We start from the raw sequence: 14,982 nt of genomic DNA, 5'->3' as shown, positions 1-14,982 counted from the left end.
GATGTCACTTCCAGTTGATCGATGAAGTTTCTGCCAGAAAATCAAATGAAAAGAATTTAGTATGTAGTGTAAGTCTGACCATAGTTAATATAAGAAAGAGTCATATACATTTTTACTTACCGTTACACACAAACGAATTATTTCAGGATCTCCTTGTTTCTTCTTGATGAAAGTGCAAACTTGAAGATCATTCCGAACATGTATTGGTAGAGAATCTTCTAACATCAGCTTTGGGGGAAGTTCATAGCTAAGAGAAATATCATTGACTAAACACTCAAGTCCGAAATTTTCAATAACACTCTCAACTAATCCCTTGTATGAAATATTCTCATCTACCTCACAAAGGGATCCACCTTTCTCTGTGTCTACTAAGAAAACCCACTGAAGCTTTTCATTTTGTTTCCACTTCCCACAAACAGAGTATATCTCCACCATATCTACACCATACCTAAAGAAAGCAACAACCAAATACAATGAAGAAACTAGAAGATCCATATAGTATAAGAACACTAAAAATCTACAAAACTTTCAAATACTTGGACAAGACTTACAATTATTTCAGAGATTAGGCTCGTTTTTTTATGTTTGTGGATGGTACATTCCTGAGATAACAAGAGTAGCTGTTCAAAATCGATTCAAAGAGGCAAATATTATAAGGATTGTATTAATCTAATTAATGAGAGAATGTTGTTTACACATATTTATACAGACTCTAGAGAAGGACTAGGGTTAAGCTAAGATTAGGAAATTACAGTTAGGACTTTAACTAATCATTATTTACATAATACTCCTATACGCCCCCTCAAGATGGAGGTACTCTTGTAACTCCAATCTTGACACATGCTCTTTGAAAATGCGTTCGCGGTAGCGGTTTGGTAAGTGTGTCTGCTAATTGATCATTGGTAGAGACGTGGGAGACTCGCAGCATTCCTCCCTGAATCTGGTTGCGGACAAAGTGGTAATCTAATGCAATATGTTTCATACGAGAGTGGAAAACCGGGTTTGCACAAAGATATGTCGCCCCAATATTGTCACAGTAAATTACCGGCGCTGTTTGGATAGGTATTTTAAGCTCAGTAAGAAGTGAACAAAGCCATTGTACCTCGGATGCGGTGTTTGCGACAGCTCGATACTCAGCTTCGGTGGAAGAGCGAGCAATACCGCGTTGCTTCTTGGAAGACCATGAGATGGGATTTCGACCTAGGTAGATCAAATAACCATTGGTGGAGACATAGTCATCATTATCGCCAGCCCAATCAGCATCTGAATAGGCATGAAGGATCATTGGTGATGATGCTTGGAGGAATATACCGTGTGCAATCGTTCCCGCCAAGTATCGTAAAATACGTTTGGCTGCCTGCCAATGTGCGTCACTTGGTTTGTGAACAAATTGTGAAAGACGGTTTACCGCATACAAGATATCAGGTCGCGTGAAAGCAAGATATTGAAGACTTCCAACTAGTGATCGATATGGAGCGGGATTATCCAGCGGGTCACCATCTAAGATTGTAAGTTTCGGGGAAGATTGCATTGGTGTGGTCACAGGTTTGGCGTCTAACATGTTGTGACGGGTAAGCAAATCAGTAACATACTTGCGCTGCATTAAATGTAGTCCTTTAGCAGAACGTGTAACCTCTATTCCAAGGAAGTAATGAAGATCCGTTGGGTCTTTAATCGAGAATCGTTCTGCAAAAGAGGCTAAGACTTGAGAAATCACACGATCATTGTTACCTGTGACGATGATGTCGTCCACATACACAAGAACATAAGTGATAGTATTGGCGGAACTGAGAACAAAGAGCGACGTATCGGCTAAGGCATTCGTGAAACCGGTGGCAAGAAGAAACTGTTTAAGAGCCATATACTGTGGATGTCGGATTCACACACTCAAGTATTTTGTTAGGTGGGAAAGATTATTCTTGAGGGACAAAAATGAATACGCAAGAACTTGTAAATTGATACGAAAATTGCTCTATTATTTCTCTCTTCAGAGGAAGATCCCTTTTACATGACCATTGGCCTCTATATTTATACATAGATAAACGACATTAAAATGAGCAATTAAGTACAATTATTTCTTCTTAAATGTGTCCGTTTTGATTCTTCGGCTTTAATGCTCAACGTTTGAATTTGAGTTGACTCTGATCTTCATGGGCCTCGCCTCTTTTGGCCCAAGTGTCCTTGAACCGACTTTCCCGTGTCTTCCACACCGAACTCGTGTCACAGTGCAGTCACTTCGGATTCTCGAAATGGTGACAACCACTTCGACCATCCCTTCAGCTCACGGGTCCAATGGGCTTCATCCTTTATGGGCCATTATCTTGATTACGTGGCAATCTTTGGTTGGTCTCGTACTTCTGGTGCGGGATCCGACACCAACAATTAGCCCCCCAAGTTCTTCGAAGTGCTATTCCAATTCGGAGGACTTTAAATGCTCAAGTGGCCAAAGATTGCGCTCGAGAATCTTTTTGATTTACCGCCGAAAATCTCATTACTCTTTTAATTTCGGCACTATCCATTTTTAACCGAGTGACATCTGTCATCATTATGACCGTATATTGATTAATTACTATTAAAACGGGAAAAACCTTCCCACTTCCCACACAACTTCCGAGGCGGTTTCATCATTAGCTTGAGGTAACTTCTTTTCACCATTACTCTCTTCTTTTACTTTTGTACTTTAATCAAAAACTCTCTCTTTTCTTCTTCACGAAAAACCTCTCTCCGCCGGATCTTAAATTTTTCATTTTTATTCGATGACTTCTGATTTTGAAAGACCTGAATCTCCGTCTTACGACGAGAGGCGTTCTAGTAATGACGAATGCACTCGTCCTAACGACATCGCCGGTCCTCATTACAAATCCACCTGTACCCTTCAATCCCTTGAGCGATTGAAGGGACTTTGTCAAATTCCTCCTGGAATTATAGCGGAGGCGCAAATAGCCGACCCTGCGGAATCTCCTGAGAACCACCGTGCCGGCTACTTTTGTGTTTACGAAATTTTCTTCAAGGGCTGCGGATTGACCTTCCCCCTTCCCGAAGCCCTAGTTCGATTCTTGGCGGCTCTTGAGATCGCTTTGCCCCAATTAACCCCCAATCTCCTCCGAACCATCCTCGGGATTATAACCGTTTCGGCGGAGGCTGGCTACGTTATTGGAGTTCCCGAGCTGAATGAACTCCTAAGCGTAAGGAGTTCATCAAAGAAAACTGGGTACTTCTCGGCGTATCCAAATGCCAATAGGAACGTCATCTCGCACCTCCCGAACAAGGATGAATACTGGCACCATCCTTGGTTTCTGATTAAAAAAACTCCTGCTTCGATTGGGAATCTTTCCGATGTACTCCGATCGAAGTGGTCTGCGAAACCTGGTAGAGACTAGGTCGTATATTCCTTTATTGTTTATCATTATTTTTTACTGACCGAATTCGTTATTTCATTTTGCAGCTTTCATCGCTTCAACTCTCCCGACTGAAGAATTTGTCAAGTTCTTCAAAACAATCCTTGAAGGGGAAACCCTTTGGAATTCTTTTACCCTCGACCGATTTGTCGAGGCCAACCGGAAACTCAGGATGAGTCCTCCCAATCTACTTCATCGTCTTCCGCCTCCTCCCTCAACTCAGGGAATGTCAGCTCGGGCCCTCGCTGCCCAGCGTAAGAAGCTCTCCAAGCCGATAGCAGAGGCTTGTGATGAAAACAAGGCGTTCCTTGCAACCGCCATTGACAAAAAAGATTACAGTAGGACCCTGCTGGTTGATGACAACAGCTCCGAGGGAGCCAGATCCGTTGCTGCTTATAGGTTAACGCCTCGTCGCGAGCGCCGCGACGAGCGTTCTCCTCGGAGGGAGCGGTCTCCCCGTCGTGATTCTCCTCGTCCTCCCCGAGACGATTTCAGCAACGAACCACTTAAGAATTTGGTTCGTAAGAAGAGGGACAAGTCGTCCCGTGATGACTCGTCTCCGCGAAGGGAGAAATCAAGGGCCCGGACTGACCGTTCACCTCGATCCTCCCCTTCTACTGAACCAATGGGTCCTCCCCGACCTGTTGACATGTCTTCTTCTTCCCAGCCCGTCAGCGAAAAGACTGCTCGGAGTGCATCCCCTAAAAGTGGAGATTCTGAATCTCGAGATGCTTCCTCGAGACTGAAGCCTGCTCTTGTCCCTCAAGTCAAATCGCTTTCAGGTTTGGTGATTTACACATGCTTAAACTTTTTGTCTTTATTAAAATTCCAATTTTTACAATTCTTCCTTCTTCGCAGCTATGGAGACAGAAGGAAGCGTCTTCCGATGCTTCAAGACCCGTTCGGGTTCGATCTTGCCAGATTTCAACAAATGGCGCCCTGCAATTCGTGAACGCTATTTGCTTCACGCTTATCATTCATCTCGGGTTAGTTCCGTTTTCTTCCCCTTTTTTTTTATTGTATTGCCGTTCTGCGAACTGACTCGCCATCCCGGGTTCATGTATGATACTAGGCTCATAGCGAACTTAACGACATGATCGAACATTACGAAGGGTTGGTCAGTGGACGGGAGAAAGAGATTGATATGTGGAAGAAGAAATTCTCAGCTCTTGAGGCTGAACTCAATTCTTCTGCTGGCTCCAAGCATGATCTGGAGGACAAGGTCGACAGTTTAACATCCGAGCTTGCGCAGATAAAGGGGGAGCTGCAGGGTCAGTACGACCAGAACTTCAAGCTCCAGGAAGAGTTTTCTGGTGTTCAGGGTAGGCTTCAAGAGTCCGAATCAAACGCTGATTCCCTGAACAACCAACTCATCGAGCTTAACGCGAAGTGCAAGGCGATTGCCAAATTGCATGACTCCGAGTTGGCGAGGTCGGCATCAAAAGCCAGAAAAGAGGTTAAGGGACGCGGGATGGAGTTGATCCAAGGGGCCATCCGATTCATGCAGACTGAGAAGGCTAGGTCGGACTTGGAGTCAGACATCAAGGAGCACGAAAGCAACTTGATTCTGCTGGACCAAATCCATGAAGCAGATTTCTCCGAGGAGCAAGAAAGGACCGAGCTGTCGACTAACCTTTCTGAAAAACGGAGTCGCTTAGCAGCTCTTCCCACTTCGGCCTTCAACCCACTTGACTTCGAGGCATTCTTTACTGAATCACCTCCTATCAGTGAATCGGGTTTAGACTGGGCAGGTAACGCTTGGCTCATGTGGCTTACTTTTTTCTTACCTTGTACCTTTGATTGACTGGAATCATTATTTCTAGGTTCAAGTGAGACGGAAGACGTTGTCCCGCCCGCAGCTCCTATGGTACCAGAGGTCACTCCGGAGGTTGGTTGTACCGCGGAGGGTGGTCAGGGAGCTTCATCTGATCAAGCACCAGTCAAGGAGGTGAATGAAACTTTGGTTACTGAGCCGGAGTCCGGGGTGGAGATCACTCCGTAGTGGCTGCGTCCACTTTAAATTGGGGATTGTCCCTTTAACTTTAAGACTTAATTTATTTTTGGCCTAAGGAGGCTTTATTGTTTTTGGCCTAAGGAGGCTTTATTAATTTTTCAAGATATTTGCCTGAGGAGGCTTTTAAACCTTTCTAGGTTGTGACCCAAGGGGGTTTGGTTAAAATCATATGCGGGTTTGCAAAGTCCGCTTTTTAACCTTTTGTGGCCTTGTGGCAATGCTTTTGAGATTTTTAGGCTGATCAGACCTTTCTCTTTAGTATGCGAGAACTGAGCTCGGCTTAAGCGAGTTCCCCACTTCGGGTTTAGTCAACTCGATAAACTTACTGGGCTTGGGCCTTAGAAACTTTTGTAGTTAATGCGACGGTTGCGCTTTCCCTTCTTATAAGTAAGGAAAACGGCTCGTCTTTAATGCAAAAAGTGCTTTTTTTCTTGATTTCCAAAAATGGTTTAAACCACTCGGACACACTACCATTATTAGGTTTATGGTTCCAAGACAAACCCTAAATCATTATAAATAAAGGCTTACATACTTCTAAGCTTTATTTAAGCATGGCTTTAGAATCTTACTTGAGAAATACTTTAAGAATGGAAAACGAAGGAGTAGCCCCCATCAATCCCGGCAGCCCACTTTTCTTGTCCGGCGACGGATTTAAACCGGCCGGCGTTCTCTTTCCTCACGCCGTCTTTCACTTCCCTTCAAAGGAGAAGAAAGAGGCTTGCGACTTCATCGACAAGGTAAATATTTAAAGTTTTTGACTCAAAAACTTTTTGCTTCATTTTATTCACTCATCTTTATGCTAGGTCGCCGACAAGCACCGTCGCTTATGTGAAGAGAGGCAGCGGCTGGGCCTCAAAAGGCAAACACTCGAGGCTCGCATTGCTCGGGTGGAGAGGAAGATACGGGCTTTGGAGAGTGATCCCTTTCAATGGGAGTGGCGGAACTTCGATTCCGTTGCTGAGATCCCGAAGATGCTTCGGATGTATCTCCGTGCTAGAGGAGTCCCGGGTCCCGTGAACGCCCCAGTCTTCGCCGTTCCATCCGATAGTGAAGAGGAAGAGGACTTGGAGGAGGAGGCCAGCAACTGCCGGAAACGCATTCGGGATCGTTCCGAAGTGGATGCCAAAAACAAGGCGTCCACTTCGAAGACTAAACCGGCGATGAAGGAGCCTGTTCCTGAGCCTCTCCCATAAATGTTCTTTAATTTCTTCACTTCTTCTCTTTTTTTTTAAAACTCGTAATGGGCTTCGGCCCCTTTTTATTTATGGAAATATTTGCTACTTTCCTTTCTTTCCAAATATTCTTGGAGATGCGTCTTTTAATGCAGGATCCGTTCGAGGGCATGAATCTCTCCGCGAATCACTCCATTCCTTGGATAAAATCCGCAGCTTGCTAAGGATATGGGGTTCCTATAAATTATAGGTTCAATTTCTCTTTACTTCTCACCCTTCTTTTCATTTTAGCAGGTATGGAGTTCAATCTTCGCTGTTCAGAATCTATGCCTGACTTCTCCAGAATCGGAATGATGAATGATGATGTTCAAAATGAGCCAAACAGGCAGCCTTCTCCACTTCGCAGCTTCTCGAGATCTCAGATCCGAGCCCCATGTGCTTTGATCAGGGATCTCCCAATCAGAGACCAAGGAACAGCGATGGCGTTCATAGAGGCACTTGAACTTCAACACCGGAAGCTTATGTCGGAAAAGAGGAGGCTCCGGAAGAGGATTAAACGGATGCAACGCAGGCTTACTACGGTGTCAAGAAATCTTCACATCCTTGAATCTCACCCCGGAGAGTGGATTGAGCTTGGAATTTCTGACTTTGCTCGAATTCCGGACTGCATGATGTCAATCCTCGATCTTGCTGGTCAAGGAATTGAAGTGTTCTGCTCGTCAACGAGGATTTCGTAGTTCGATGTGTACGATGAGGGACACTCCGTCTTCTTTTTTTTTATAAACGCTTTATTTCCAATCTCTTGTATGTTCGCATAGCCGAACCTTTTTCCTTTAATAAAGAAATAAAACAAAAATTTTATTAATAGCTGAACTCGTTTTCGAGCTGCCTACGTACCCATTTCGGGATCAAGCCAAATCGTAGTTCATGTACATAAACAATGCATGTAGCTTTTAAACATAAAACTTCTTTAAGTTGATCACATTCCAAGGTCGCTTGACTGGATTGTCTTCTAGGTCTTTTAACCTATAAACGCCGTTTCGAACCACCTCGGTAATAATGTAAGGTCCCTCCCAATTAATACCAAGTTTTCCAGCACCTTCTTCTTTTTTGTTGTCAAAGACGCGTCTTAATACGTAATCTCCCACGAAGAACGGCCTACTTTTAACCTTTGAATTGTAATACCGTGCTGCTGCCTGTTGGTAATTCTAGATCCGAATTAGAGCTTGATCACGCCTTTCATTTATGGTGTCTAGAGAATCTTTAAGCATTGCTGAATTTTCTTCCTCATTTAACGGTGCTTCTATTCGACGAAGTCCGGGCACATTGAGTTCAGCTGGTACTACCGCTTCCATGCCATAAACCAAAGAGAATGGAGTTTCTCCTGTAGGTCGCCTAGGGGTTGTACGATAAGCCCACAGGACGGGTTGGAGTTCTTCATACCATCCTCCCTTTAGATGACTTAAACGTTTCTTGAGATTGCTTAATATCGTCTTGTTCGCGGCTTCGGCTTGACCGTTTCCTTGCGGATATCGTGGAGTAGAATAACTAACTTTGATTCCCCAGTCCGCACAAAAGGCATCAAACTCGTGTGAAATGAATTGCGGTCCATTATCAGTGACTATTTCGTATGGAACTCCATGTCGACATATAATGTTTTTCCAAATAAAGGTCTGCACCGCCGAATCCTTGATACCGACATACGCCTCAGCTTCGATCCATTTTGAAAAGTAATCCGTAAGGACTAAAAGGTACTGTACACCTCGAGTTGATTTGTGCAATGGCCCAATGATGTCCATTGACCACCTCATAAACGGGTATGGGGCGGAAATGGAGGAGAATAATTCCGACGGTTGATGGATCAATGGTGCATGGAGTTGGCAACGCTTGCATCTTTGGGCGAACTTAACACAATCTGTGATCATAGTGGGCCAAAAATACCCCATTCTTTTAACTTTAAAAGCCATAGCTCTTCCTGATGAATGACTCCCACATAATCCTTCATGCACTTCGCTCATGACGATTTCGACTTCGGGCCCAAAAATGCATAATAGGTAAGGGTCACTGACACCTCGTCTATATAACGCATCTTTTGATAGACAAAATTTCGCGCTAACGACTTTCATTTTCCTGGCCTGCCATTTATTCTTTGGGAGCTCGCCTGTCGTGATGTAGTGCTTTATTGGCTCCCTCCAGTCAGCCCCCCAGTCTTTAGCCGGAATTTGGTCAATTTTGTGAAATATTCGTGGCTCTGGTTCGGGATGCTCGTTTGGTTCAAGAATATCCTCCTCGATTAATGGCTCGGTTTCTGACATCATTTCTGGAACCACTTCTTCAGCTAAGACGACGGGTTCCTTGCTAGATGTATTTGGTCCCTTTGACTTTCTTCGTTTGGGTGGCGGTTCGATCTCTGGTTCGCCACGGTCGCGTGCCGCTGCTTGAGACCTTGTAACGACGAGGATTTCCTTGTTGTCTTGAATGCTTCGCTCCGAGATGCATTCTACTGGAATAACTCTCTTTAACTCAGGATCTGATGTTGACGCCAATGCGGCAAGTGTATCTGCAGTTGTATTCTCTCCCCGAGGTATACGGATTAATTCAAATTTCGAGAAATTTTTAGATAGATCCTTCACCACTTCGAGGTATGCTTCCATTCTTGAATCTTTGGCTTCATAGTCTCCATTAAATTGGTTAACTACTAATTGCGAATCGCAGTAAGCCAATATTTCCTTAGCTCCAACTCCTTGTGCTAGTCGAAGTCCGGCAATAAGGGCTTCGTATTCTGCCTCGTTGTTGGAGGCTTTGAATAACAATCGGAATGACTGTTCTAGAATTTCCGATGTTGGAGATTCCAACTTGATTCCCACTCCGGATCCTTGTTTTGTTGAAGACCCGTCTACGTGTAATTTCCAAGTTTGGTTCTCCGGTTGCTCTATCGTTCCAGGTATTGGTAGTTCGGTCAGGAAATCTGCTAAGACCTGAGCCTTCATGCTGATCCGGCTTTTGAACTCTATGTCGTACTCGCTCAATTCCACTGCCCATTTCGCCAAACGTCCGGACTGACTTGGACTATGAAGTATTGTTCGGAGTGGTTGGTTAGTTAATACTTCAACCGGATGGGATTGAAAATATGGACGCAGCTTCCGAGCCGAAGTTACCACCGCGAGTGCGAGTTTTTCCATCATTGTGTATCTGGTTTCCGGATCAGTCATTGACTTGCTCACGTAGTAAATTGGTTTCTGCTCCCCACGGTCTTCCCGAACCAAGACTCCACTAACCGCGTGGTTTGAAACTGATACGTACAAGTAAAGTTTTTCATCTACTTCCGGTTTGGACAGTACAGGTGGAGTGGTTAGGTATGCCTTAAGCTGCCCAAAAGCTTCTTCACACTTCTCATCCCAAAGGAATCCTTTGTTCCCTTTTAGAATTTGGTAGAAAGGCAACGACTTATCTGTTGACCTCGAGATAAAACGGTTCAAAGCCGCAATTCGCCCAGTCAACCGTTGTACTTCTTTGAAGTTTCTTGGAGATGGCATGTTCAGAAAGGCGTTAATTTGACTTGGATTGGCTTCAATCCCTCTTTCTGTCACGATATATCCAAGAAATTCTCCGGATGGGACTCCAAATGTGCATTTCGCCGGGTTCAACTTCATTTGATATTTATTGAGAATATCAAAACATTCCTTCAAATGTTTCACATGATCTTCTTTCTTCAATGATTTAACCAACATATCATCTATGTAGACTTCCATAGTCTTCCCGAGGTGATTGTGAAACATTTTGTTCACCAATCGTTGGTAAGTTGCTCCTGCATTTTTCAAACCAAAAGGCATTACCTTGTAACAGTAGATACCTCTATCTGTGATAAATGACGTCTTTTCTTGATCTTCGGGGTTCATCATTATCTGATTATAACCCGAGAAGGCATCCATGAACGTTAACAGCTCATTTCCAGCGGTGGACTCTACAAGTCGATCTATATGCGGGAGTGGGAAACTATCTTTAGGACATGCTTTATTCAGGTCTGTAAAATCGATGCAAACCCTATCTTTCCCGTTCTTTTTCTTGACAACGACAGTGTTTGCTACCCACTCCGGATATTGCACTTCTCTTATGGACCCTATCTTCAAGAGTTTATCCACTTCGTCGTTTACTATTTTTGCCCGCTCCACTCCAAGCTTTCTTCTTTTTTGTTTCACCGGTTTGAAGCTTGGATCTACGTTTAGTTCATGACAAATTATACTCGGATTTATGCCCGGCATGTCCGCTGCTGACCATGCAAACGACGCTTTGTTTTTCCTTAAGAGTTCGATCAAAGCTTCTTTTATTTGGCCAGTCAAAGTTGTTCCAATTCTAATTTTCCGGTCCGGCTTGTCTTCTTCCAGTACCACTTCGACTACTACATCCTCTTTCTTCTGCCCACTAGGAAATTTTATTTTTAGTCCTTCTTTTGCGGGCTTCGTTAGTTGCTATTGAATCTTCATACGGTGGCTAGCTAAGTAACAAGTCCGTGAAGCTTCTTGGTCTCCCCGAATTGTTTCCACCCCATTTGATGTTGGAAATTTGATACATTGATGGTATGTAGAAGGAACTGCTTTCATTCGATAAATCCAGGGAGTCCCAAGGATGATGTTGTAAGCTGCGGGCTTATCGAAGACGACGAAGTCCACAATTTTCGATACTTTTTTGGCAAGGACCGGTAGCTTGATTGTCCCGAGAGACATGGCTGATTCGCTTGTGAATGCAACTAATGGAGACGGAGGTCCTACTATGTCTCCTCGGCTGATTCCCATTTTTTCTAGAGTACTTAAAAAGATCAAGTCGACCGAACTGCCTGTATCTATAAGGATCCTTGATACTTCGAAGTTTGCGACGTCAAGAGTAATGACTAGAGCATCGTCATGCGGTCTTTCGAGATGCCGCGTTTCTTCTTCGTTAAATGATATTGAAGCACCTTGAAAATCAATTTCTTCACTCAAGCTTGCTTTGAGTAAGACATTTCGTCTATGTTTTTTGATGGAACTTATTGAATCTCCGCAAAATCTGGAACCTCCTAGAATCACATTGATCCTCCCCTTCGAACTTCTTGGTTCTTCCTCGTTGGATAACCTTGGTCTTTTGGAATCTTGATCTTTGGAGTTTTCCTTTGCTTCGTGGTATTCCTTCACAAAATCTTTTATATCGAATTTAGAAAGATCACCACTAGCCCAAAGCTCTGCGAGGTGCATTTTAAGAACGCTGCAATCCTTGGTTAAATGTCCGGTTACTTTATGAATGTCGCAATATAGACTTTCATCACGGACCCAAGTGTTTGATCTTCCTTTCCCTTGGAATTGCTTCCCGACGGAATTGTTGAAGGGTTGCGACCCAAACTTCCTTGGTCCTTTTCTCTCTCTAGGTTCGAACTTCTTGGTAGGGACGGTGACTGCCGGCTTTTCTTGTTTATTCCGTTTGGCAAAACTTTCTTTTTCGTCTTCTACCTCCATCCAATTGTTTGCACGGAAGAGTGCATCCTGAATTGTATCTGGTTTATGAAGTATTAAGTCTTCTTTAAACCTTGAATCATGTCGCAATCCTTTTCGTAGGGCAGATAAAGCTGATTGCTGTGAGATTCTTGGGAGTTTTGATAGCACTCCTTTGAATTTGGTGATGAAAACTCGAAGTGACTCATTAGATCCTTGCGTTAAGTTCCAAAGATCAGCATCCGAAACGCTTTTATCCATAAGGATAGAGTATTGCTTTAAGAACACGGCTGACAGTTCGTCGAAATTGCTGATCGAACCCGGCTCTAATTGGGTGAACCACATTAGAGCTTGGCCACATAGATTCTCCGAAAACAGCTTGCAATAGCCTGCGTCCTCATCAGCTTCATCCAACTCGATTCTTCCTGCAGCGATCAGAAAGGCTGCAAGATAGCTTTTTGGATCCTCCAATCCGCTGTAAGGGTCCAACTTGAGCTTCCGGGAATCTTTGATCCTCAAACTTGCAATTCGCGGGATAAAAGGGGTTCGTCTTGCTTCTTCAATGACTCGATTGATGTCTGGCTCCGAACTTGTAGCCTGATGAAATTTTGATTTCATTTCTTTTAATTCCTGGCTAACCTTCCTCATGGTCTCGAACTGGTCGAGGTTCTCCTGCTCGTACTGAGCTGCAAGTTGTTCTTCATCCCCGAGCTGCATCTCTTCTTCCGACGTCTGAGCTACATTATTAGTAGCACCGGGAGTTGTTTGTCCGCTGGTTTCATTTCGTGCAGCGGAACTTGGCGAGTTGAATATCCCTCTTCGGGTTCCCACCGGGTTTCCTGCACTTAAAGAGCGAACACGAGTTTGTATATTATTGACGTTTTGACTAAGAGATACCTGGGATGTTTGCAACGTATCGACGGCCTTCTCCACATCCGAAAATTTTTGTGATATGTCCGACATGGTTTGCTGCATAGCTTTGAGGGTTTCGGCCAATGATGTCTCAACGGCGTGTCCTCCGGACATTGTCGCTTATCTCGGGAATGTAGAAAAGAAGAAATCTGACCACTCAAGAATCCTGATATCCCCACAGACGGCGCCAAAATGTGGATGTCGGATTCACACACTCAAGTATTTTGTTAGGTGGGAAAGATTATTCTTGAGGGACAAAAATGAATACGCAAGAACTTGTAAATTGATACGAAAATTGCTCTATTATTTCTCTCTTCAGAGGAAGATCCCTTTTACATGACCATTGGCCTCTATATTTATACATAGATAAACGACATTAAAATGAGCAATTAAGTACAATTATTTCTTCTTAAATGTGTCCGTTTTGATTCTTCGGCTTTAATGCTCAACGTTTGAATTTGAGTTGACTCTGATCTTCATGGGCCTCGCCTCTTTTGGCCCAAGTGTCCTTGAACCGACTTTCCCGTGTCTTCCACACCGAACTCGTGTCACAGTGCAGTCACTTCGGATTCTCGAAATGGTGACAACCACTTCGACCATCCCTTCAGCTCACGGGTCCAATGGGCTTCATCCTTTATGGGCCATTATCTTGATTACGTGGCAATCTTTGGTTGGTCTCGTACTTCTGGTGCGGGATCCGACACCAACATATACCACGCCTTTGGTGCTTGTTTCAGTCCGTAAATAGGTTTTCGCAAGCGGCAGACATAAGATGGTCGATCCTTATCAACAAATCCCGGAGGTTGGGATATATAGACTTCTTCGGTGAGTTCGCCTTGGAGAAACGCATTGTTGACATCCAATTGTTTGAGAGACCAATTCTTTGTAACTGCAACCTCAAGAACGAGACGAATTGTTGTCGATTTAATAATGGGGCTAAACGTTTCTGCATAGTCTTTCCCGTATTATTGATGAAATCCCTTTGCTACAAGCCGCGCCTTGTATCGATCAAGCAGTCCGTTTGCTAAGAATTTCGTGGTGAAGACCCACATGCAACCAACAATATTCTGTCCCATTTGAGAAGGAACCAAATCCCATGTTCGATTAACCACAAGAGCATCAAATTCACTAGAGCACGCCCGAATCCATTGCTCATCTTTCAAAGCTTGTTGTATCGTTGTAGGCTCTTTTAGTAGCTGTGGATTGGTTGTTACCGTAAGGATGTGTTTCTGTTTGGGTTTTCGAATATTGTTTTTGGCTCTAGTTTGCGTTTTGTGGTTGTTTTGTGGTGGAGCTAAATTTTGGTTATGTGGTTGCGTAGACGTAGCTTGGTGGGATGTTTGGGAATTTGTTTGTGACTGAGTCTGAGCTGTAGGTCGCAGCTCATTTTGGCGAAGAGCAGTGGGCTCATTTGAATCACGGTTTAGCTGAGTCGAGGTTTGCGACTCATTATGTTTTGGAGCAGTGGGCTCAGAAGTTGTAGAAGGAGTAGATGAGACATAGTTAGGAGATAATACTTGTGGTGTGGACGTTGGCGACGACGGCAGGTGAAGGTCGTAGCGTGAGGGTCCCATTGAAGGCGTCAGAGAAGGCTCGGGCGATGGCGAGGAGCTGCTGGCGTCTGTTTGAGAAGAGGTAGACGATGAAGTATGATGGTGGGCTTGAGTTGGGCCTGTAGGAGATTTAGGGTGCTGGGCCTCAATTAAAGTAGTTGTTGTTGGGCCTATCTCATTTAATCCCAAATTAATAAGTGGCCCATGTGAACAGTTCTCTTCTTCTTCACCAACGTGAGTGAATTCACGAGCAGCAGGGGACGAAGCAGCTACAGTCGGGACCGGTGGTGCCGATGATGATAGTGCCGGTGGTGGTATTTGCGGCGGCTGAACCTCCGGCGAGGAGAGAGAAAGCAAAAGTGGTGACGACGTATTCGTGGTGTGTAAGGAAGCCTCTGTTTCAACCAACGGAGTCGTCGGAGCAGCAAATGGGAATTTTGATTCATCAAATTGAACATGTCGGGAGACGTA

This window comes from Arabidopsis lyrata, assembly GCF_000004255.2.
Source record: "Arabidopsis lyrata subsp. lyrata unplaced genomic scaffold ARALYscaffold_5, whole genome shotgun sequence".
NCBI lineage: Eukaryota > Viridiplantae > Streptophyta > Magnoliopsida > Brassicales > Brassicaceae > Arabidopsis > Arabidopsis lyrata.
This window is presented reverse-complemented; position numbering follows the sequence as displayed.